The sequence below is a fragment of the Typopeltis vanoorti genome, chromosome 23, assembly GCF_054136105.1.
Source record: "Typopeltis vanoorti isolate ZY-2024b chromosome 23, IOZ_Tvanoo_1.0, whole genome shotgun sequence".
NCBI lineage: Eukaryota > Metazoa > Arthropoda > Arachnida > Uropygi > Thelyphonidae > Typopeltis > Typopeltis vanoorti.
Window position 1 is genome coordinate 76,871,137 of NC_143571.1, and position 22,962 is coordinate 76,894,098.

Here is a 22,962-nt window from a genome sequence, read left to right on the forward strand (position 1 = left end):
GGCAGTAGATGGCATTGTGAGTTGATGTGTGTTAGAGGATTAAATAGGGGAGATGGCGAGTTGTGTATAGCGAAGTAGAGTGCTCTCCCAAGATGAGTCCTTGGACTCCCTGGAGGTGTCATGTAATAATAAAATAAAAATTAGAAATTTTTGAGAGAGATTCTCTTGATAGACAACTATAAAGCAAAGTTGAGTCCTTTCTTGTATTTTCATCCTTTTAGCTTAAACAGCCTTTTGAAAATTAAGAAAACTTGCCATTTACAAGGATGGGGGGGGGGAGTCTGGAAAGTTCTGATAAACACCTAGAACAAAATGATATTAAAGCAACTGATATAACCACAAGAAAGAACATACTAGTAGCAGAGTTATGAAGGTAACTTACATCCTTATATCCTTCTATGTTCTTTCTTTCTTGTGAAAGAAAGAAAGAACATAGAAGGATCTCTAGGAGGATCCCCCCCCCAACCTCATAAACGTAATTTATTTTTCCAAAAGATCTTGTCAATTTTAATAGTAATTGTACAGTAAGTAACTTACTACAGAATAACTAAATTAGATAGTCAACATCTGATTAGACTGAACTTAAGCATTTATACATAAATGCTATCTTTTTTTTTTCAAGTATTCATTCATTTATTTTTTACTCTCTCATTTTGCATTCATGATCCTAAAAAAACTTTGTGATATGCTGATGTACTAAATACACTGAAAGAGATGAAACAAAAAGGTTGAGATTTTCTTCATTTTCAAAAGGCTGTTTAGGCTAAAAGGATGAAAATAAAAGAATGGATTCAACTTTGCTTTATAGTCATCTATCAAGAGAATCTCTCACAAAAAATTTTCTAATTTTTATTTTATTATTACATGACACCTCCAGGGAGTCCAAGGACTCATCTTAGGAGAGCTCTACTTCATTATACACAACTCACCATCTCCCCTACTTAATCCTCTAACACACATCAAATCACAATGCCATTTACTTGCCCCCCACCACCACCATAAATAGCATTTTTTAATGTAAATTACGTGTTCTCATGGCTGATTTACCTGTACATGGGATGAAAAAACCTAAGTTTCCAGGAGAGACTATCCTGCTACCTCCATATGAGATTGGCTAACTCGCCTTCAATTGAAAAAGCTCATATAAAGATTCCTCTCATCATGATGAGATCAAACTCGGGTCTTTTCCGATCAAAGAAAGCAATGTCCCATTGTTCTTCAACAAAAGAAATGTTTTAATGAAGTTTATTTTAGGCTGATAAATTCCACTACAGACTTGTGGCACCTAGAGCTTATAGGGCAGAGTATAGAATGTGGAAAACAAGGACTTGGAACATCAAGCAGTGGAAATAATCTTGAAAAACATTAGTTTGTTTGAAAATTCCTCTGTCAGCAGCCAGATTGATTTGAAAGCACAAGTTCTCATATAATCACTGAAGTTAAGCAAACCTGAGCCCAGTTACTACTTGGGAGGGTGCTACTGGCACTAATTATATACCAGCCTGGTTGGCCAAGTGGTTAGCATATCCGCTCTTCAGCCAAAAGGCTGTGGGTTTGAATCCTGCTGTGGGCATGGATGTTTGTGAAAATACTGTGGTCGTGGTGGAGGACAGTAGACAGCATTGCTAGATGATGCAGTTGGTGGATTGAGTTGTGGTGATGAAGAGCTGCAGAGTGTGCTCCCTCGATAAGTCTTTGGACTCGTTGGAGGTGTAGCGTAATAATAATAATTAATTAGAAAATGAAAATAAGAAATCAAATGGTACAAGCAAAAATATAAATGATAATCTGGAAATAAGCTATGATTAATTTTAAAATTCTCCAAAACTAAAAATTTTGTGTATCTGCAGAATAACAATGGTTGCTATAAAGAATGTCAGGAAAAAAAAATCTAAAAAAAAAAAAGAAATTTCCTCCCATCTGATATGAAGAAACCAAATAACTCAACTTTCACCAAAATTAAATTTTAATTTAATAATTTTGCATGGAATGATCCATTGCAGAAATTTAAAATGCCAATGAACAATGACACAAGTGTATTCTGAAAACAAAAGATGACAAAAAAAAAGTTGAATGGCTATTTTACTGTGGCTATCATAAGTAAACACGGTCATGCCAATACAATAAAATACACTTCTCAACAAAACCAACAAATCACTTAGAAAATGTGGTGTAACTCATACAGCTTGCAATGAAGCCATACAAAATTTAGTATGGTGATGTACAAATAGAATAACTATGACATGAGGAGACAGCAAGAAACATCAGAAAGGTATGAAGAGCATCATACAGGGCATCTGAGTATTATTAAAAAAGGTTAACACACAGCAGTTGCACCAATATGCTTAAAAATACGGTTAAAAAAATCCAGGAGTATAATGGTGTAGCCATTTACTTAATCTAATTTTGCTATACTTTTCTGTACTGTAATTCTGTGCTGAACTAATGTACTTTAAACACTGATATTCTCATAAAAAGGATTCCAACTGCTATTCTCTTACCTCTGATAATTAATACACAAATCACCAGTATCAATCGTTCTCTTTACGGTCTAATATGTGACGAGTTTTCGGACTCCTTGGAGATGTCACAAATAATAATATTTATCTGAAATATTTCCTAGAACAAACACTTCACATTAATTGCTTCTTCAGCAACCAAAATGACTTGGCATCCTTTCCCACTCAAAACTACTTTCATTCTGATAATTCTCTACAAATCCCAAATCTCCCCACTTCCAATTATGTTTGGGGTGGTGCACCAAAAAACTCCATTCTCTCTAACTATCCATTGAGTTCTTGAGAAAAAGAGATAGATTGAGAAATAGGGATAGTTGATCAACTATGCTCCTCTACATACCCTTCCTCCTGAGATTGTGCTGCCGACAATTACAACCTCCAGCTTTACAAAAAACAGGCTTTTTTTGTCACTTAATCCCCTTGCTTACAGATGGTATTAACATGATATAGGTGCTATAACCCTTCACATACATAGATATCATAGACTATGTTAGATGGAATCTCACTCAGTGAAATGTTCAGCCTGTATAATAATAATAAAAACTGATAAAGAATAAATGACATTTCTGAATAAAGTGACAAAATTACATTAAAATGCAACTTGTGGTTACAAAGAAAGATGAGTTATCAGCTTTCAGTAAGACAAAATTCTAAGGTGACTAACCTATGGAGAACTTGGTAATAACAAAATCCTCTCTATGATTATGATGCATATTAAACTAATTGAGGTTTGATTTCATGCCTGAATTAAATGTATTCGTAGTTTCTCTGTGTTACAATGAACGTGAATCAGTCAAACAAGTTTTATTTTACTGTTCAAGTGTAGTTGGTAAATGAAACAAGTATGTAAGAGAAGAGTTAAGTTGACCCCATTGCTGCAGTCTTGTTTCTCTTGATACACATGGGGATCCAACACAAGAAAACATTTTGTGTAATCAGATGATTTTAAAATAAATTATGTATCCATAGGTTTGCTCTTTTGTTGTTTTATTTTCATGCTGTTGACACATGACTGCTAGATTTTGGAATGTTTGAAATTATGTTCATGTAAGAGAAAACCTACAAATTTTCATCACAACCAACCTTAATCACTAAATATTTGATGATTTTTTTATTCAAGAAAAACTAACTTTTCACCATCTTTCCTCTTCATTTCATCAATAAGTCCCAACTCAAGTAGCCCTTAAACTTGAAACAGCTACTTACATAGAGCAGGAGACAGGGTGTTCTAAAAATGTACAATGATCTGGTTCTCAGAGGATGAAAAAATGCTTTGAGAATACATCAGCCTCTAATGCATTTTTTTGCGTTTGGTTTTCCAAAAGGAACAGTTGTTTGGTGCTCTTTTAGTCCTAACTTTTTTTTTAGAGAAATTACTTTTTGGCTGATCTATATTCTTCATCAGTGCAGGCAGATGAATGCAATCCTAGCCATGTGATAGATATGAGAACATTGAGGACATCTTGTGTTTGTAGTTCTAACTAGTATTACTGTGTTCTACTGCCAATATTTCTCAGCTGGGGTTAAAAACCAAAGTACTTAACCAGAATAAATAAAAATAAAAAACTGTCCCTGCACCACAGAGTGATAAGCACTAAACCAAGGAAGAAAAAAAAAAAAAAAAAAACAGAAAAAGTTTCTGCAATCAGAAACTAGAATTAATTATATCAGTCATTTTTCTGCAAATTAGCATCATGGAGGTTATTATGATGCTATGCAGATAATGGTTTTCAAAAGTACTTGAAGCAGTTTTGTACCGAGCTCTGATGGAAACTGTACAGATAAATTAACAGATCAAAGATGAGGTCTTCACATTATATTCCTCTCAAATTAACATAGCCAATAGAAATAAGATCTTAAAATACTATAAATTCATCATCATCAAATTCCTGATATATACCTTCAAGGGGTGTACAGCATATGATAGTACTACATGAAAAATTACATCATTACTAACTTCCTACCTGCAATTTTACTCCAAATCAATCTATGAACTGTCAAGGCTCCAACATTATCAGATCTTATATTTCTATCTTCTAAGGCACATTTTACTGTATCAATCCACCTATATCTTGGACTTCCTCTGGGTCATTTTCCTGCCAACCTGGGAGAGAGCACTTGTTTTGCTAATCTTTCCTCTCCCATTCTGTTTAAGTGATCATACCATCTGAGATTAGTTCTGCTAACATATCCAGGAACGCGTTAGCAGAGTCAATGTCAAGTTCTTTCCAAATATCCTCGTTTTAATATGATACTGTCATTGATGTGATCTGTTCATGCCACTAATCTTTCTCAGGACTCTCATATCTGAGGTCTCTAGTCTTTGGTCAAGTGTTTTACTTCTGACTAAGCTCTCAGATCCATAATTTAAAATTGTCTTGTATACAGCTAATTTAGTGTTTTGGCTAATTTCTCTCTTATTCCATATAAATGTATACAGTTGACTTCCTACCATAGCAGCAGTGTTGATTCTGTTGTCTATTTCCATATCTAATTTACCCACTTTGCTAAAAATCATGCCCAAGTAGCTGAAATGTTTTACTTGTTCTATAGGTTCTCTATTCACAATGCAGTTGATATTTTCAATGTTTCTATCTATTTTCATTGTCTTTGTCTTTTTTAATGCTGACCTTCATACCATATCTATTACAACAGTTATTCAATTTAGTCTGGGAATCATGCAGACTTGTAGCAGATTTATTTAGAAATATAATGAATATATATTTTATATAATTATATAATTCAACCAATGGGGAGAAAACTTCCAAGAAATTGCAGTACTTGGGTCAGAGCTCAGACTAGGGTGAGAGACATTATAAACAGCCATTAAAAGATCTTGCAATATGACCTGCCCATTGCCATTTAGATATAATACTCAAAAAGATGGACAAAGTTGATAGCAGAATGGTATCCTGGAGATGAAAAGAGCTACAAGAAGACCAAAGAGATCGTGGGAGGATGAGATTAAAGAAATGACAGGAACACAGTGGCATAGGAAGGCTCAAGATAAGAATGACTGGAAGACTTGCGGAAGACCTTCAACCACCAGTGGACAGAAAGTGGATGATGATTAATTATGATAGCAACTAGTTTAAGCAGTATCATGATTGGAAGAACTTGGAGAGAGATCAACATCAACAGTGCATAGGAGTTGAACAGTATTTGATAAATGCAGGATAAAGATAGATACTTTACATGCAAATTTTCTTTGCTTACACTTGGATAAAGCATATTAATTTTATTTTTTACATGACTAGAGAATTTAAACATGGCTTTTTTTAATGGTAATCCCACATAAAAGTTGTTTAAGAAGTATAATGTTTAGTATCATGGATAGCAAGAAAGTTGAAGAGAAAAAAAATGACAACATTGGATTGGAAGTGGACTGTTATTGAATTTCCATCACTGTTTTGCACAAGTTCAAGTGATTGCACCGTCTAGACAGTGGACACTCTACACAAATATTCCTCTGCAACTTGCTGATGTCTATTACCTTGTGTACTGCACTAACCTTTGCTTTGGCACAGTATGACTTTGCTGTCCTTGTGCCAAACAATCAAGCTTGTTGATGTTGGCATAAAGTCTCTGTTACTAATGGCTCAGTTAAGTAAGTTTGAGCAAGGTTAGTAGTTGGAAGGTGTCCAATCATTTGATGCTGTTGGCACACTCTCCCTCAATGAGCCTTTGGACTCCTTGGAGGTGTCAAATAATAATAATATATTAAGTAAGAATGCAATATATTAAGTTCAAGTAATATTGGAGTGGAGATATTGAAGAAATCATACTTGTCACTAAATAAAGTGGATGACTGGTGTGATTTATCGTATTATTCATTTTTGTGGTATGTTCGGGAATTGAGTGTGAATTGAAGGTTCTGAAAGCAAGGGTTTTTTTGCACACAGTTACTAAATGCACGTGCTCTCCCTTTTGGACCAGTGCATGTGTACAAAGTTTAGGGGAAGCATTATATTAACAGATTTAATGGAGTTTAGAAGAATTGCCAATATGGAAATATCTGCAAAAAATACAGTCAGATTATAAACGAGAATTCAGTGAATTGATGAGAAAGGAGTAATTAACGAAAATAACAACTCTGCTCTCTTCCATACTGAGTCAAAGATTTTTAAGGAGCTCTTGGGAAATAGTATTCGATGGTTGTATGAATTTTGATTTAATATAGTTAATAGTAATTCGGAGATAAAGTAAATGCCTCCATAGCGCAATTGGAAGAACAATGGTACATTGCACCCTTCGATTGCAATAGACCTAAGTTCGGTTCTCGTCGTGATGGGAGGAATCTTTATGTGGACTTTTACAATTGAAGGTGAGTTAGCCTATCTCATAAGGAGGTAGCAGTTTTTTTCTCCCAGAAACTTGGGCTTTTCATCCTGCATAGAGACAAATTGGCCCTTCAGAACACATTTACAGTTGATGGAAATGATTGGTAGTAGAGGTTCGGTGTAGTGGTGGAGACAGTTGTATAGTAGGTGTCCTCCTGCAATGAGTCTTCAGACTCCTTGGAGGTGTCACGAGTAATAATAATAACATCATCCGCATAAAGCGAGTCGAGATTAACATCTTCAATTTTGATATCCGGTTCAATACCACTTTCCTTCATAATGTGATCCATATAGATAATAAATAACAGAGGGGATAACGTACATCCTTGTCTGAAACTAGATTTAACATTAAACCACCTTCCTGTACTCCCTTCAATTCTAACTGTTGACTTACAAACGCAAATAAAGACTAAGTATTGCTTGATATAATACCCGACTGACAACATATAACTGTAGTTTTGAATAGCTTCTCTCTTGGAACCTTCTCATATGCCTTTTCCAGATCTACAAAACTTAAATAGAGATCTTTGTTATATTCCCATGATTTCTCAACTGTCTGTTGTAAAGTGAAAATCTGATCCTGACAGCCTCTATTTGGCCTGAATCCAGCTTCTTCTTCACCAAGCTTCTCTTCCACAATCTTTTCTCAAGTACCTTGATGAGCAGAGACAAGCAAGTTATTGACCTCTGTACCGAGCTTTGATAAGACCTCCTCTTGACTACTGTGCCTAGATTTGGTCACCTAGGTTCCTTCTTGATAGGGAGGAGGTGGAGAGGATCCAAAGGCGAGTGACTAAGATGATAGCAGGTCTATGGAATGAACTATATGAGAACAGGTTGAAGATTTGTGGGTTGCATAAATTGGTTGATAGGCGGAAGAGGGGAGATATGATTGAGACATTCAAATTGCTGAAGAGTTTCAGAAGAAGACAAGCAAATTATTGTACCTCTGTACTGAGCCTTGATAAGACCTCATCTTGACTACTGTGCCCAGATTTGGTTTTGAAGACAAGCAAGTTATTGTACCTCCGTACTGAGCCTTGATAAGACCTCATCTTGACTACTGTGCTCAGATTTGGTCACCTAGGTTCCTTCTTGATGTGGAGGAGGTGGAGAGGATCCAAAGGCGAGTGACTAAGATGACAGCAGGTCTATGGAATGAACCATACGAGAACAGGTTGAAGATTTGTGGGTTGCATAAATTGATTGATAGGTGGAAGAGGGGAGATATGATTGAGACATTCAAATTGCTGAAGGGTTTCTATAGGATTAATTCAGAGGTTATTTTTGAGATCAGGACTGGTGGTGGGAGAACCAGGGGACATCTATGGAAGCTCAGCAAGAGTGTGGTTAGCAGGAGTGTTAGAGCTGGGTTCTTTACTTTTAGAATGGTAAATGAGTGGAATAAGCTGCCAGAGTCTGTTGTGGGTGCTATGACGGTGAGTGAGTTCAAGGCAAGGTACGATAGATACTGTGAGAATGTGGTATAGTTGTGTGGACGTGATGTTTAGGGCCTCCCTGGAGTCACCTGTAATAATACTTGCATATATCTTACCAAGAACACTCAGTACAAATTTACCTTGCAAATTCTCACATTCAGTTTTATTTCCCATTTTATATATGGATACTATGAGAGCTCTACTCCAATCATCTGGAATTCGTCCCTCTGTCCAGGCCTTCTGAGCTACGCAGTGCAGCCACTGTAAGACTTTTATACCTCCATACTTGAGCATTTCTGGTCGAATATCATCTATTCTTGCTGCCTTCCACATTTATTGGTGTATTTCATCCTGGAGGAGTAAATTTTAATACTAGAGGGATAGGGCAGGTTTGAGGTTTAGAGATGCAGGAGGAGAACGTGTTCCAAATACTGAGTACTCCGGATGTCAGTAAAGTGGGACTGGATGGTATTTCACCACGAGTTTTAAGAGAATGTGCTAAGGAACTGACAGCTCCTTTGACATGGCTTTTCAATGAAAGTCTGGCTACGGGAAAGGTGCCCAGGGAATGGAAGAAAGGTAAGATAGTGTCATTGCATAAGGGTGGTAGCAGACTGGAAGTGTCTAATTATAGGCCAGTTTGTGTTTCATCAGTAGTTGTTAAGATCTTGGAGAAATCAGTTAGGGACCGTATAAAACATTGGGCAGATGAGGGTAATTGTATCTGTGAGCGTCAACATGGATTTGTGAGGGGGTGCTCTTGTTTCAGTAATATGCTAGCCTTTTATAATAAAGTTACAAGAGCAGTAGATGAGGAAAAGGCATATACTGCCATTTTCTTGGATTTAGCGAAGCCATTTGACAGGGTGCCGCATGATAAGCTGATATTTTGCAGAACATGGGTTTGAATGTCAGATTGGTCAACTGGATTCAGGATTGGCTGTCCGATAGGTATCAGAGAGTTGTATATGGTGGGACAGTTTCAAGGAGGCAGAGGGTTACAAGTGGGGTCCCACAGGACTCAGTACTGGGACCTATATCATTTAACCTTTATATCTAAGACATTGTCAGTGGCTTGCAGGGGGATATTCAGTTGTTTGCAGATGATGTGAGGCTGGGAAGGGTTATTAGCAGTGGTGAGCTATAAGGGGCTCGCACGAGCCCTTTGTGAAATTTTTTCAAACTTGCAAGCCCCTTATTCTTCTTGTGTTGCACATGAGTCAAAATTTGCATCCAGTGTATATACAGGCATGGATGTTTCAGGATTTTGAAACATTTGAACAATTTTTAAAAGTAAGTGTCAGTGATTCAATATAGTTCTTTGAATTAGGGAACTATTTACTTAGTTATGATGCACTCAAATTTATTATAGTCTAACCAAGTGAAAAATAATCTTTCCTCATCATTCTCTAAATCCAGAGTAATTTAATAATAAGGTGGCACACCTTTTGGCAACTCCTATAGGTAAAGATGACCTCCATTGCTTCTGCCTTGGTATCTCCACTTCTGGGGCTGGCTCCCACTGACGAGACCTCAATAAAGGTCAAAACCAGTATGGGTATTGGCCCTTCTCTTAATGCATAGCAGTATACATATCGGCAAGGAGATGTGCTTTGCATTATGAGAGATACTGAGACAAGGAGTGATGAGAGCTTGTTCCACCTTTGCTAGGAGTTGCCTGGTGTTGTACTGCCTTACCCTAATACTGAAGATATTTTCAGGTGCAAACTTTGTTTGCTCACACTTGGATAAAGGATTAAACTAAATTTATTATAGTCTAACCAAGTGAAAAATAATCTTTCAAAATCTTCTTATTTACTTTTTTATTTTTTTCAAAAAAAATTATTTTTTGAAACATTAAGTGACAAACTCATACGGTAACCTAACAAAAATTAGTCTATTCGGCAGTGTATAGATTATTTGGAATAATTGTTTTAAATTCCTCCATAACGAGTGTGCCCAAGTTCGAAAATAAACTAAGCGCATGCGCTATCATTACCCTTCTCCCTTCTGGTAGCCAATCATATGGTAAAACCAGTAGTCAATCAAATGTTTTATAAAATATTTCATTCTTATTATATTTTGACAATTAAAAAATGTTTTTCTTATGTAAGATAAATTAACACAGTTGATTGTTGCAAATATTTCATGTTCAGATCATGAAATATTTGTTTAAAAATGATAGCCTTTAGAGGTTGATTGTCCTCTCATACTTTTTGATTGGAATTTGTACACAAGCTATATTAATAAAAGTTTTGGTGTGAAATACATCTTTTTTTTTTTTTTTTGCTTGACGATACGAGCCCTTTGTTAAAATTTCCATAGCTCACACACTGGTTATTAGTAATAGTGCAGATGTGGTAGTCATGCAAGAGGATTTGAATAAGCTAGACAGATGGGCAAATGAATGGGGGGAGGGGTATCAGTTTAATGCGGCAAAATGTAAGGTCTTGAGGTTTGGGACACATTGATGGGATGCTGCATACTGTTTTGGAGGAGATATACTGAAGGAAATAGGGGAAACAAGAGATCTGGAGTTGATGATTGATAGAAACCTGAAATTCAAGAGATATATTGCAAATGTGGTGAAGGTAACACAAAGGATTGCTGCAATAATGAGAAGGACGCTGACCTGTAGAGATAAAAGAGTTATCATTCCGTTGTATAAGACCCTGATCAGACCACACTTAGACTATTATTCTCAGATTTGGTCCCCAGGATTTGAAGGGGATAAATTAACTGTGGAAAGGATACAGAGGATAACAAAGACAGTTTCAGGACTGTACAATGTTAATTATGAGGATCGGCTGATGGAATGTGGACTGCAGAGTTTGGTGGATAGCAGAAGGAGAGATGATATGATTGAGACTTTTAAAATGTTGAGAGGTGGTTACAGGGTTGATACTGGGGAGTTCTTTTGCTTGGTTGAACAGCGGGAAGGAGTGATGACAAAGGGCCATTCCTGGAAGTTACGAAAGGAAACTGTGAGCAAGAGGGTGAGGAGTGGTTTCTTTGCATGAAGGGTGGTTGAACTATGGAATGCATTGCCTGATAGAGTGGTGAGAGTGAGAACAGTCAATGCGTTCAAGGAGTGGTATGATAGACTTTGTGTTCCCTAGGAGGGACCTCCCACGTTGAGTCTTGATAGACTTGTGTTTCCTAGGAAGGACCTCCCAGGATGAGTCTTTTCACTCCTTGGAGGCATAAATAATAATAATAATTTCAGGCTTTTGATCGCTTTTTCTATTTCAAGTATGGATATGTATTCCTGACTGCATGACTGGTTGATATTTTTTACCACTGTGCTGTCATCACTGCTTGTTTCATTTAGCAATTTTTCGAAGTAATTACTCAATACTTCGAGGATATCTTTTTCTCCTGTTTTCATGTCACCTTTATCATCTCTAATTTCTTTTTCTATAGCATTATTTCTCTTCCATTTCTGAGCTTCAACAACCTCCAGAATATCTTGCTGCCTTCTTGATATTTATTTTCTATGTTCTTACCAAAGTCGTCCCATGACTTTCATTTAGCTAGTTTTACACAGTGTTTAGCTTTCTTACATTTGTCTCTGTATTCTCTACGAGCACAAACTGACTTATTTTCCAGGAACTTTTGATATGCTTTCTTCTTTTCATTCACTGCCTCTTTAACTTCCTGTGTCCAACATAGAGTTCTGATTTTTCTATCTTTACAGACAACCTCACCACATGCCTCTCTGGCTGAATCAATCTGGCTAAAATACACAAAACATGTTTTCATGTTTTGTGTATTTTAGTCTACAGTTCACATCTGAGAGCTGCTCAATTTTTATTTGCTTTAAAACTTTCTTACATGTTCTTCTTTTCAATATGAAATTCAATTTTATCCTGCTCAAGACTAAATGGTGATCACTTCCAATTTCAAATTCTCTATACACTCTGATGTCCTGCACCACAGAAAAAACATCACTATCAACAATAATATAGTCAATGAGACTTTTCTTATTCATTGCCTCATCTCGCCATGTCAATTTTGTACACATTTTTATGTTGGAATATCGTGTTAGTAATAACCAGTTCATGTCTTGAGCAGAAATCCAACAGGTATTTGCCATTATTATTAGCTTTACTCTTCTCCAAATTTTCCCAAAATATTTTTGTACGTCTGACAGTCATTTCCTACTCTGCTATTTAGATCCCCAACAAGGACCAACTTTTCCTTTTTTATTGTCAGTTGATTTCTCTAAAGCCTCAAAAAAATTCTTCCACTTCTACCTTAATAGAACCTTCTGTGGGACCATAAGCACAAATAAATCTCATTGTCCAGTTTCCCATTCTCATATTTGTCCGCATCACTCTCTTGAGACTGCCTGCCATTCAAGAAGATTAGCCTTGTATTTAGTGTTGAATACTATAACTGCTTCTTTTCCTTGATTTTCATTGCCTGAATATAACATTTTGTATTTATTGCTAAGAAAGATCTCACCAGTTTTTGCCATTTTTGTTCCAGTCACCCCTATTATGTCGATCTATTACTTATCCAATTCCAAGGCTAGCTCCATTTCTTTGCCATTCAGCAGAGACGTCATGAGGAATTTTGGTGCCTATGGCCAGGAAAGAAAATTCCAATGGCAATTTTTGGCACCTATGGCCAGGTACCAAAATTGCCATTGGAATATTTCTTTCGGTGGAAAGAAAATTGCACCATTCTAAAAAAAAACTTTAAAAATCTCAATTTTTGCACCTATGTAAAATTAGCGGCTATGGCCGGAGCTACATTGGCCATAGCCTCACTACGCCTCTGCCATTCAGTCTTCTTATGTTGATAGTACCAATCTTGAACTTTGGTATTGTTGAGTTGGGTTTTAGGATTTGTTCCAGTAGCAGACTTTTCACGGTTTGCCCTGGTTTCCTTTTGAAAACAACAGGGGTCTTGATTAACCAGGTGACACCCCAGCCAGTATGAAATTCTATCATGTTGTACCATGATTTTTTATTTTGATTTAAGCCAATAAGAATACAATTTGGTCGGCTAAATCCCAAATTGCCAGCCCATTCTCGTTCGTTCAGTATTCAGGTAGATACCTAAGAGGGTGCACCACAAGAAGGTGAGGATTGGACATTAGGCCAGAAGCCCTTATCGGTTCTCCTCATTCCTTTAAAGGCTATGTGGAGGTCTCTTCTCAGTTATATAGCTTTGACCCTTAAGCATCCCAGTACTATAAATTAAGTAATCAAAATACTGACCTTGAGCTTAATAGTATTTTTTATCATAATGGAGTGACATAAATTATTAATGCAAATACATAACAAAAAGGATGTTTTTTTTAAATGTCAATTCACCAATGAATGACTGGAAACCAGTTAGTACCAAATGTGGACTAGGATCCAGATTAATTTAGGAATCCTACAGAGACCTCAGCTTTGATAGCTCAGTCAGTACTGATGATGCCTTTTGTTTGAAAACACCTGGGTTTGAATCCCCCCCCCATCAAGGATCTGAAGAACCTTTATAAGTGTTTTTCAAATGAAGGCAAGTTTGCCTGTTTCATATAGGTAGTTCCTTCAACACTCTGGTTTTTCAAATGCAAAAAACACAAACCTGCCAAAAGAACATGTGCAATTAAGGCATAATAAGCTGATCTCATAGCCTTAGCTGCAATACCAAATTAACAACTCTAGAGACTATTATGTGTACTTTTACCAAACCACACCAATAATTCTTGTGTTGGCATCAACAGTTCATAAGGAATCAAACTTAGCAGCAACTATTGTAATAGTTCCTGCACATACAGCTCATTCAATTTCACAGAAACTGGTACAATGTTATTTTAATGGTAGATCATTATGTATTTGAGGACACAAAAAATGCAATTAAAAATATGCAAAAATAAATAATAAAAAGGGAAGTAAAAGAGAACACTGTTCTCTAACTGGTTTCTCTCTTCTGTGTAGATAAAAATCTGAGCTTCCATAAGAGGGAAAAAAGAAAACAGCAAAATGAATTCAAGAGAATAGTAAATAAAATAAGTATACTTCCCATAGTTTATTTTATATATAATATAATATCATATGAATGCAGATGTCATTCATTTTACTATTCAATAAGGTTAGTGTTACTAAAATTTTAGTATCAAAGATTATGAATGAAAAAAAAAAAAAGAGGAAAAATAATGGTTTTAAAAAAATTTAACATTTTATTAACAATATAAAAAAAAAAGTGATTTGTAGGCAAATATCAATGGTTTTTAAGAAAAAATTGTGATGTACCTCTGAAAACATGATAAAAACCAAAAGGATAAGCAGTATATAAAAAAGAAAAAAATGCATTAAAATAATTATAATTTTCCCCCATTATTTTAAATGGTTTATCAATTAAATATTTCGGAGTTTAATTGCAATAGTGATTTTTGTTTATTTCCTATGCAGTTTGTTCTTCTTGTCTGCCATTAGCATAACATGTGCACAACTTCACGTGAAAGCTTGGGGAGGGAAATTCTATTTCAAGAGTGCCATCTAAACATTTCACTTATCTGTATAAACTCTTAATGTTTCGCTTAATCATAGTTTTTTTTTTTTTTAACTGAAGGCCACTGATAGTATTCTTATATGTTTAATTATCAGCAGTAAGGAATGGATTTGTTTTTACCATTTACAGGTGATAGAGTCCGAAAAAGAAGCTTCTTTAAGATTTTATATAATATATACAATTAGTTAAAAAACGATAATGAAGCATGCAATTACTTTTCATTTTTTTTTTTTTTTTTAACAAGGACATGAAGAAACATTTGGGGGGAAAATGCAACAAGAAAAAAAAATAATACGTAAACTAAATTCATGCTTGCTAGCTGCACTTTTTTTTTTAACGTCTGTCCATAATACCTTCTACAAAAAACAGACGCTAACTTAGTGCTTTCTAATTGTATTTTCACTAATTTTACACAGTTTATAGATGTTCCTTTACACAGTCAGTGAGTAGTAATTAATGTCTGTTTGCCCTTGTTACGTAATCGATTTATGCAACCTTGAAATATTATGGTGTATTGAATTCCATTTAAAATTAACTTATATAATATATTCATAATAAGTATTTATATTGAAAATAACTCTCAAATTAAGATATAAGCAGCATACACAATCATTAAACAAAAATTTGCTTTTACTTTTACAAAAGTTACGACATTATCTTACAGGTAGTGGGATGAGACTTTTTTATCCACGTCATATTATCCATATTGATATATATATATATACCATTTCAGCCTAAGAGATTACAAGAAATAAAAATGTAAACTAATCTTTTTTAAAAAAAATTGAAGTGATTAAATACATATTAGCGGGTCTAGTTACTTGGAATCATATTAACATATTAAAGGAAACAAGAAAGGACTAATACTTTCGGCAAAAAAACGCAAACGAACGTACCAATTGTTATGAAACTTTCTCACGTGTATGCGCACAGGTTGCCGGAGACTTTTATGCCACTAAAACAATCTTGCGCACTGGAATTCTATACTTGGTGCATGTGGGAAAAAACAAAAATTTTCTGCGATAATACACACTGTATGCAAAGTAATCGTTCTTTTGCTGGCGAAAGAAAAGAAAGGAGAAAAACTGAGTTTAAGCTGCAAATGAGCAAACGGTTAAATCAGCGTAAAGCAATTTAACGAAACGTGGAGTGCGTTATCGTCGCGAGAATCCATATCAATGGAGAACGAAGAAACGTCCCAAGATTAACCCCATTCACATAATTTGCGGCACCAGCTCAGTACCATGTGTATCATTTTTTTTTTTTTTGGTAGTCTAATATACGAATGAATGAATGCCATTTAAATGACAACATATATTTAGGTTTGAATTAAACAAAATACAAATACCTAAGCAGGAATAATTTGGTCAAAACTTTTAATACCGAACTATCCTAAAAAAACGACATGGGACACCACTCCAACTGTAGGGAAATATATTCCACAGTTTTATATTGTGGATTATAATGGATTTAGTCAATTAGTTCCCTTCCAAAGTCATTTCGATCTATATGACGAATGACCAGTGCCGGATTTACGTATAAGCTAAAAAAGCTTCCTTGCCGGAGCCTCAAATAAAAACACAAAAAAATATAAAAATTGATAAAAAAAAACACTCGTAGAAAAATCACTCAAATGAAGTCAGGCATATCACGATGATAATTTCCAAATAATTTTAAATATACAAAATATAACAAAAGAAGTTTTTTCCCTCTCAAAAACGTATTAATTAAAAATTTTATCTTTAAGACATAAATAATTTTTAATTAATTTTTAAAATCATTATTTAGAAAATGTTTGTAATCTTTCATTTTCTATCATTTACTTATGCTATTCCATTTCCAACCATACAATGAAACGAACATTTGTAAGCGGATACCAGAAAAGAAAAAGAAAGCAGCAGCTTGAAGACGAATTCAAAAAAGCAACAAAAGTTGATATATATTTCACCGCAGCAACGAAAGATGATCCACTGACCCAGGGAGAGCAGTCAATTCCAAAACAACAGCTTATTGTTTCTGAGATCATAGAGTCTGGAATCTCAGCTGATGAAAATATTGTAACTGATCCCAGTGTGAGCGTTGCTGCTGTTGGAGAACCGACATCAACAGTTGAAACAAAGAAATTCACGAAACTCAGTGATATTGGTCAGTGGGGTGTCCTCACACATGATGAACTCTCATACTGGATCTTAAAAGGTCCATCAGAGTGTCAGCACTGGAACGTCCATTTGAAAACTCTAAGCGTTCATTCAAAAATCAGGTTAGATATTGTTCAAAGGGTCTTTTTCAGAATAGGAAGGTTAATGGTGAAGTATACGATCGGGAATGGCTTGTGTACACACCAACATCAGGTTGTATTTATTGCTTTGTCTGTAAACTGTTTTCAACATCAACTGCAGCACTAGCTTCTGATGGATTTTCTGACTGGCGAAATCCCATTGCAATAGAAAGTCATGAACACTCTGAAGATCATAGAAGATCTTTGCTTACATACTTGACAAGAAAGTGTGGTCAAACCTTAGACTCGGAACTAGCAAAACAAATAAAAGAAGAATAGCTTTATTGGAGGAATGTGCTTGATGTGTTGTTGCAGTGATATGAACATTAGCAGAATGTGGTATGGCTTTTAGGGGAGACAATGAAACTTTTGAATCGCGAAATAATGGCAACTACCTTGGTTTGTTAGAATGGATTGCTAAGTTTGATCCATTTCTTTCCAATCACATAAAACAACATGGAAACAGAGGATCTGGGTCTCCTTCATATTTGTCAAAGACAGTATGTGATGAATTGATCCAGCTTATCTAATAAAGTAAGAAATTTAATTTTGGATGATCTGAGAAAGTCAGGTTACTTCAGTTTGTATGTGAACTCTATGCCAGATCTTTTCCATGTGGATCAACTGACTGTTATAGTAAGGTACAGGGTGTCCCAAAATTCACGCAAGATTTAAATTTGATAGAAAACACAGGTTTTTAATTAAAAATTGTAATTTCTTATTGATTCATAAAGTATACAGTATAGGGTTATGCATGGAACAGCATATCGGGTAAATGGCCTCCACGGCTTTGCTGGCACATACGCACTCTTTTGTCGAAATTTTCCATGACCGTTTTGCATAAATATGGCTGAATTTCGTTGATACAGCGCTTAATTTCCTCCTTCAAGGCATGGGTGGTCGTGGGCTTGTTGGCATAAACCTTAGACTTCAAAAAACCCTAAAGAAAAAAAAAGTCCAACGGCGTTAAGTCACATGATCTGGGCGGCCAATTCTGATCACCAAAACGGGAAATTACACAACCAGGAAACGACTCATGCAGTAATTGAATTGTTTCTCGGGCTATATGGCATGTGGCACCGTCTTGTTGAAACCACATGTCGTCCACATCCATATCTTGCAATTTCGGCACAAAAAACTGGATTATCATGTCGCGATAGCGAGCACCATTAACTGTTATTGCTTTACCTGCCACATTTTCGAAGAATGGACCGATAATGCCTCCAGCCCAAAATCCGCACCAAACAGTTACACGTTGTGGATGCATTTGTTTCTCAACAATCACTCGTGAATTTTCTGAACCCCAAATGCGACAGTTTTGTCGACTAATAAGCATCCACTTGTTGTTGTTCCATAATCCATTCAACGAACTCTCTTTGCTGTGTGTGGTCAGTAGGCTTCAGTTCTTGAATCAATTGAACTTTGTAAGCATAAAGATGCAAATCTTTCGTGAGAATACGCTGTAGAGAGCTTCTCAAAATGCCCAATTCAAGACCATGGTGCCGAATTGATGTTCCTGGACTCTCAGCAACACTCTCTCGAACCGCTTCGATGTTTTCTGTTGAACGACTTGTTGAAGGACGGCCAGAGTGTATAAGATCACTAATTGATCCATCCTTGAATTTTTTAATTAATCTTTTCACAGTTGATGAAGTTAAATCACTATTCCGACCATATTTTGTACGAAAATTGCGAACTGTAGCTGCCAAACCTTCATTATTTTTAAAATATTGCTCAACAATGAAAATGCGTTGTTCTTTCGTGTAGCGCTCCATTTTTAATAACCCTGAACTGTCAGCTGTCACTATGTCTTTTTTTCTCGTTGGCAACACTTTACCGCACAAATGGCGCTAAATTTAAATCTTGCGTGAATTTTGGGACACCCTGTATGTATCACCTGGTGATGGTTTACCTGTTGAACCTTTTCTGACTTTTCTAGAGTTGGAAAATCGCTGTGGTGAATGTATGGCAGGTATGGTAGTGGGTTATCTAAGTAAGGACTGCAAAGTTGATATCAGCAAATGCCGAGGACAGTATATAATAATGCAGCGAATATGGCTGGCAAATACAAAGGAATACAACAAAAAATCCTTGAGTTAAACAAGCATGTTATATATATATATATATATATATATATATATATATATATATATATATTCCGTGTGCCGGTCATTCACTAAATCTTGTCGGCAGTCTGCTGTAGATTGCTGTTTAGATGCAGTAAACTTTTTTGCTGTTGTTCAAGAAATATACACGTTCTTTTCATCTTCTACAAAGAGGTGGGCTGTGATGTTATCTTTCTTGAAAAGAGACTCAAATACCAAAGTACTAAAAAGACTGTCTGACACTAGGTGGGAAGCAAATGTCAAAGCAGTGTCTGCCATAAATGTGAGTTATAAGCCCATCATAGATGCTCTAAGTCACATTTATGATGATAAGAATGAAAAGGGAGCTACAAGACTTGAAGCTGGTGTTCGTCTGGAAAAAATGGAAGAACTAGAATTTGTTTTTATGCTACATTTATGGAATAATTTGCTGCCAGAGTTTTACAAAACCAATATAGCTCTCCAGGATCCAAAGATTGCACTTACCACATGTGCAAATCTGTACAAATCACTTTCTCACTATGTTAAAAACATTCAAGAAAATTTTGATGATTTTGAAGAAGTTAAACCTAGATTGCCTGGTGTATAATATAAGTCTACAGTAAAAAGAAAGAGGATGAGAAACAAACATCAATGATGGAGCTGCACCTGATGCTAATGAACAGCTTTCTCCAAGAAACAAATTTCGAGTGAAATCCTTCATTCATATCATAGACATCCTTGAGGCAAATTTAACGAGAAAAGGAACAGTCTACAATTATGTTGCAAATAAATTTTCAATTTTAGTTGATTTAGAAGTTTCAGAGGTACAGCTACGAAAAACAGTAGATACGTTAATAAAAGAATATCCACACGATGTTGATATTAATCTCACGAGTGAACTGAGGCACTTCCGTAATTATGTCAAGCAGAATTATCCTGAAAAAGAACATTTTCAACACAAAGATTTGAATCAAACCATCTTTCAAGACAAGATTGAGTTAGTTTTCCCTAATGTCGAAGCAATATTACGACTATTCCTTTGTTTAATGTAACAAATTGTTCAAGAGAAAGATCATTTTCATAGCTAAAAAGAATAAAAAATGAACTGAGAGCAACTATGTCTCAAGAAATATTGTCTGCACTTAGCATCATGAGTATAGAAAGCGATACGTTACGTAGTTATATCTTTTGATGACATAATTAATGATTTTGCTTTTAGGAAATCAAGAAAGAAAATGTTTCAAGTTATATCTTAGAGCCTTTTAGAGGATTATATAATATAATTATTTCTATTAAATATTGTTGTATTATAACAATTTATCCACTCCATATTTTCAATATTAATTTATTATATATACATGTACCTGTATTATTTGGAATTTTGGGTACCCAATTTTATGTGATGTCTACTGTCAAATTTTTACCTGAATAAAAGATTAATTTTTTATATACTACCAATTATGTTGTTATATTAATTTACGTTTTATTTTCCTATTTTAATTTAAAACTTTCTGTTCTACGAGCCTTATTTGTCGTTTTTAAAACCCTTTAATTATATAATTATTTCTGTGATTTTGTAAACGCATACTTTATTATTTTTTTAATAAAAATTAAAAGACAATATATTTTCATATATTAAAAAGGCGTATATATTTAAAATTTTTCTGAGATCAGCTGATGTAATTTAAAACAGTAGGGGGTCTCTGGGTATTGTATAGCTTAGGGCCTCAGCAAGTCGAAAGCGGGCCCTGCGAATGACAAGTACATGGAAAGTGTTAATGTTTCAAAATTAACTTCTTTCGTAAGGAAAACATTTTATACATGCCGTTATGCAGCAATCATATATATATATATATATATATATATATATATATATATATATATATATATATATATATATATATATATATATATATATTGCAGTTGTTGCTTTTCTTATTATGGGGTGCTGCGACCGTGAATGAGTTCAAGGCAAGGTATGATAGATACTGTGTGAATGTCGAATAGTTGTTCTTGACATGATGTTAGGGCCTCCCTCGATGAGTCTGTCGACTCCTTGGAGTTGCCCGGAATAATAATGATAATAATAATTATTATTATTATTGCTGTCGTTTGGAATTACAACAAAGGCAACTAAAGCTATTGGGCCAGCGCACTGTGTTTGTTAAAACTGCGTGCTTCCTTCTGGCTGGTTTCAGTGTTTTTGGAGGATGTAAAACCAAAGTATGGGAAGAAAATCACAAGTTGCATGCAAGAAGTGTAATGATAGTGTTGCATCTCACAAATCCTTGCTAACAACAATAGATACGAATCGCTGAATGATACTGTAGGTACTAAGCACACAGAACCCAGACTAGTGAGCAATGGAACTCAGTCCTCGGGAATGATATGCACGCTACACGTTCCTCTGGACAGAAGAGCAAGTCTATATAGAGAGGATGTCAAAGAATTCATTTTATCTGTATATTTCCCCAAAAGCAGAATTTGAAGATTACAGTGAAACTATGTGAAGTTGCTTCATGGGATGAAAGATTTAATCTTATTTTCACATATATACCAGATTTTATTTGCCGTGATTTGCAGGAATAAGCTTTTATGGCACTTCATTTGTTTAAGTATATAAATGAAATGCCATAAAAGCTTATTCTGCTCTACTAAGTAAGAACAGTTCCCAACTGAAGTACTTCAATTACCAACATTACCCACCAATAAACATTGCTATAGATAGATAAAGGGAAAGTAAAATGACTGTTAATGATATTTCCAGAAAACATCCCCAAATTTGGCATATAGGTCTACATACAAAACTACCTTACTATTTTATGGTAGGAATTTCACACTTTGTAATTTGCTGATCAGTGTCTCTCGGGTCCACATTATAATCAAATGCTACCTATATCTTTTCTCATGACAGCATATTCTATTAAAAAGTATGAGATAGCTTACTTTACACATCACGGGAATGCCTCTGTCTGCTTTTTCGTAATTGGAATGTCTACAAAAGGTAATTTTCCGTAATTTTTTTTCAAAATGTTCCTTCAAATGTTCCACAGGAACATTCGTGAATAAAGACACAATATCAACATTTTTTTAAAAAAAGAGCCTGTGTAGCTCAGTAGAAGTGGCGTTTGCACTCTACGGCGCTTGACCGTACGAAGAAAGGATTTGGTGGTTCAAATCTAGTCATCGACTAGAGGAAATTTTTCTAAGCCTTTTTTCGACAGGTTTCCAAGTTAGTCGATCTCTGGCACGGGCTAGCGGGTTTTCTCTCCCGGAAACTCGGGTTTTTCGTCCCGTAAATTCAAGAAAATCGACCATCGAATCCACACTATTTTCAGACATTAAAAATATTGTGTTAGGGTTAGGGACCACGAGATGGCGGCACTAACTTGCCGCCTTCTTCACTGCGTACCGATGAATCAGTGATAGTCTTGGGCCAGCTATCTCTCTGATTGGCTACCAGTGGAGATTGAACTGTCCACTCAGTCTCCAAGCGTTAGATAGGGTAAACGCCTACTCCCTATATGGGAACAAATAGGCATTAGCTGATTTTTTTTTATCCACATTTTTCTCAAATGTTCCTGTGGACGAAGTTATGGTACTTGATAATCTGTTCCCTCAGGACATCTATCAACTCTATAAACACCGTCTCAACTCAATTTGTTTCCGATGGAATGAGAAAATCTACAAACAACTTTCGGACCTTGCAATGGGAAGCCCTCTATCTCTTCCTTGTGTGAACTTATTCATGGAAAAGTTCGAAAAAGATGTCTTGCTATCTACAAATCC

At 35.4% G+C, this 22,962-nt stretch overlaps 1 protein-coding gene across 6 annotated transcripts in view; it reads right to left on the reverse strand.

The window, feature by feature from the left end:
- Positions 1–22,962, reverse strand: part of Cbs (Cystathionine beta-synthase) — a 251,449-nt gene that overhangs the window by 178,796 nt on the left and 49,691 nt on the right. The window contains exon 1 of one of the 6 annotated variants that reach the window (XM_090413159.1): positions 15,705–15,821. The exons of 4 other annotated variants lie outside the window; for them this stretch is intronic. The gene's annotated coding sequence lies outside the window, so the exon portion shown is untranslated. Of the gene's footprint in view, positions 1–15,470; positions 15,631–15,704; positions 15,822–22,962 lie in introns of those variants that run through there. One more of the 6 variants, XM_090413157.1, reaches the window with a different exon arrangement.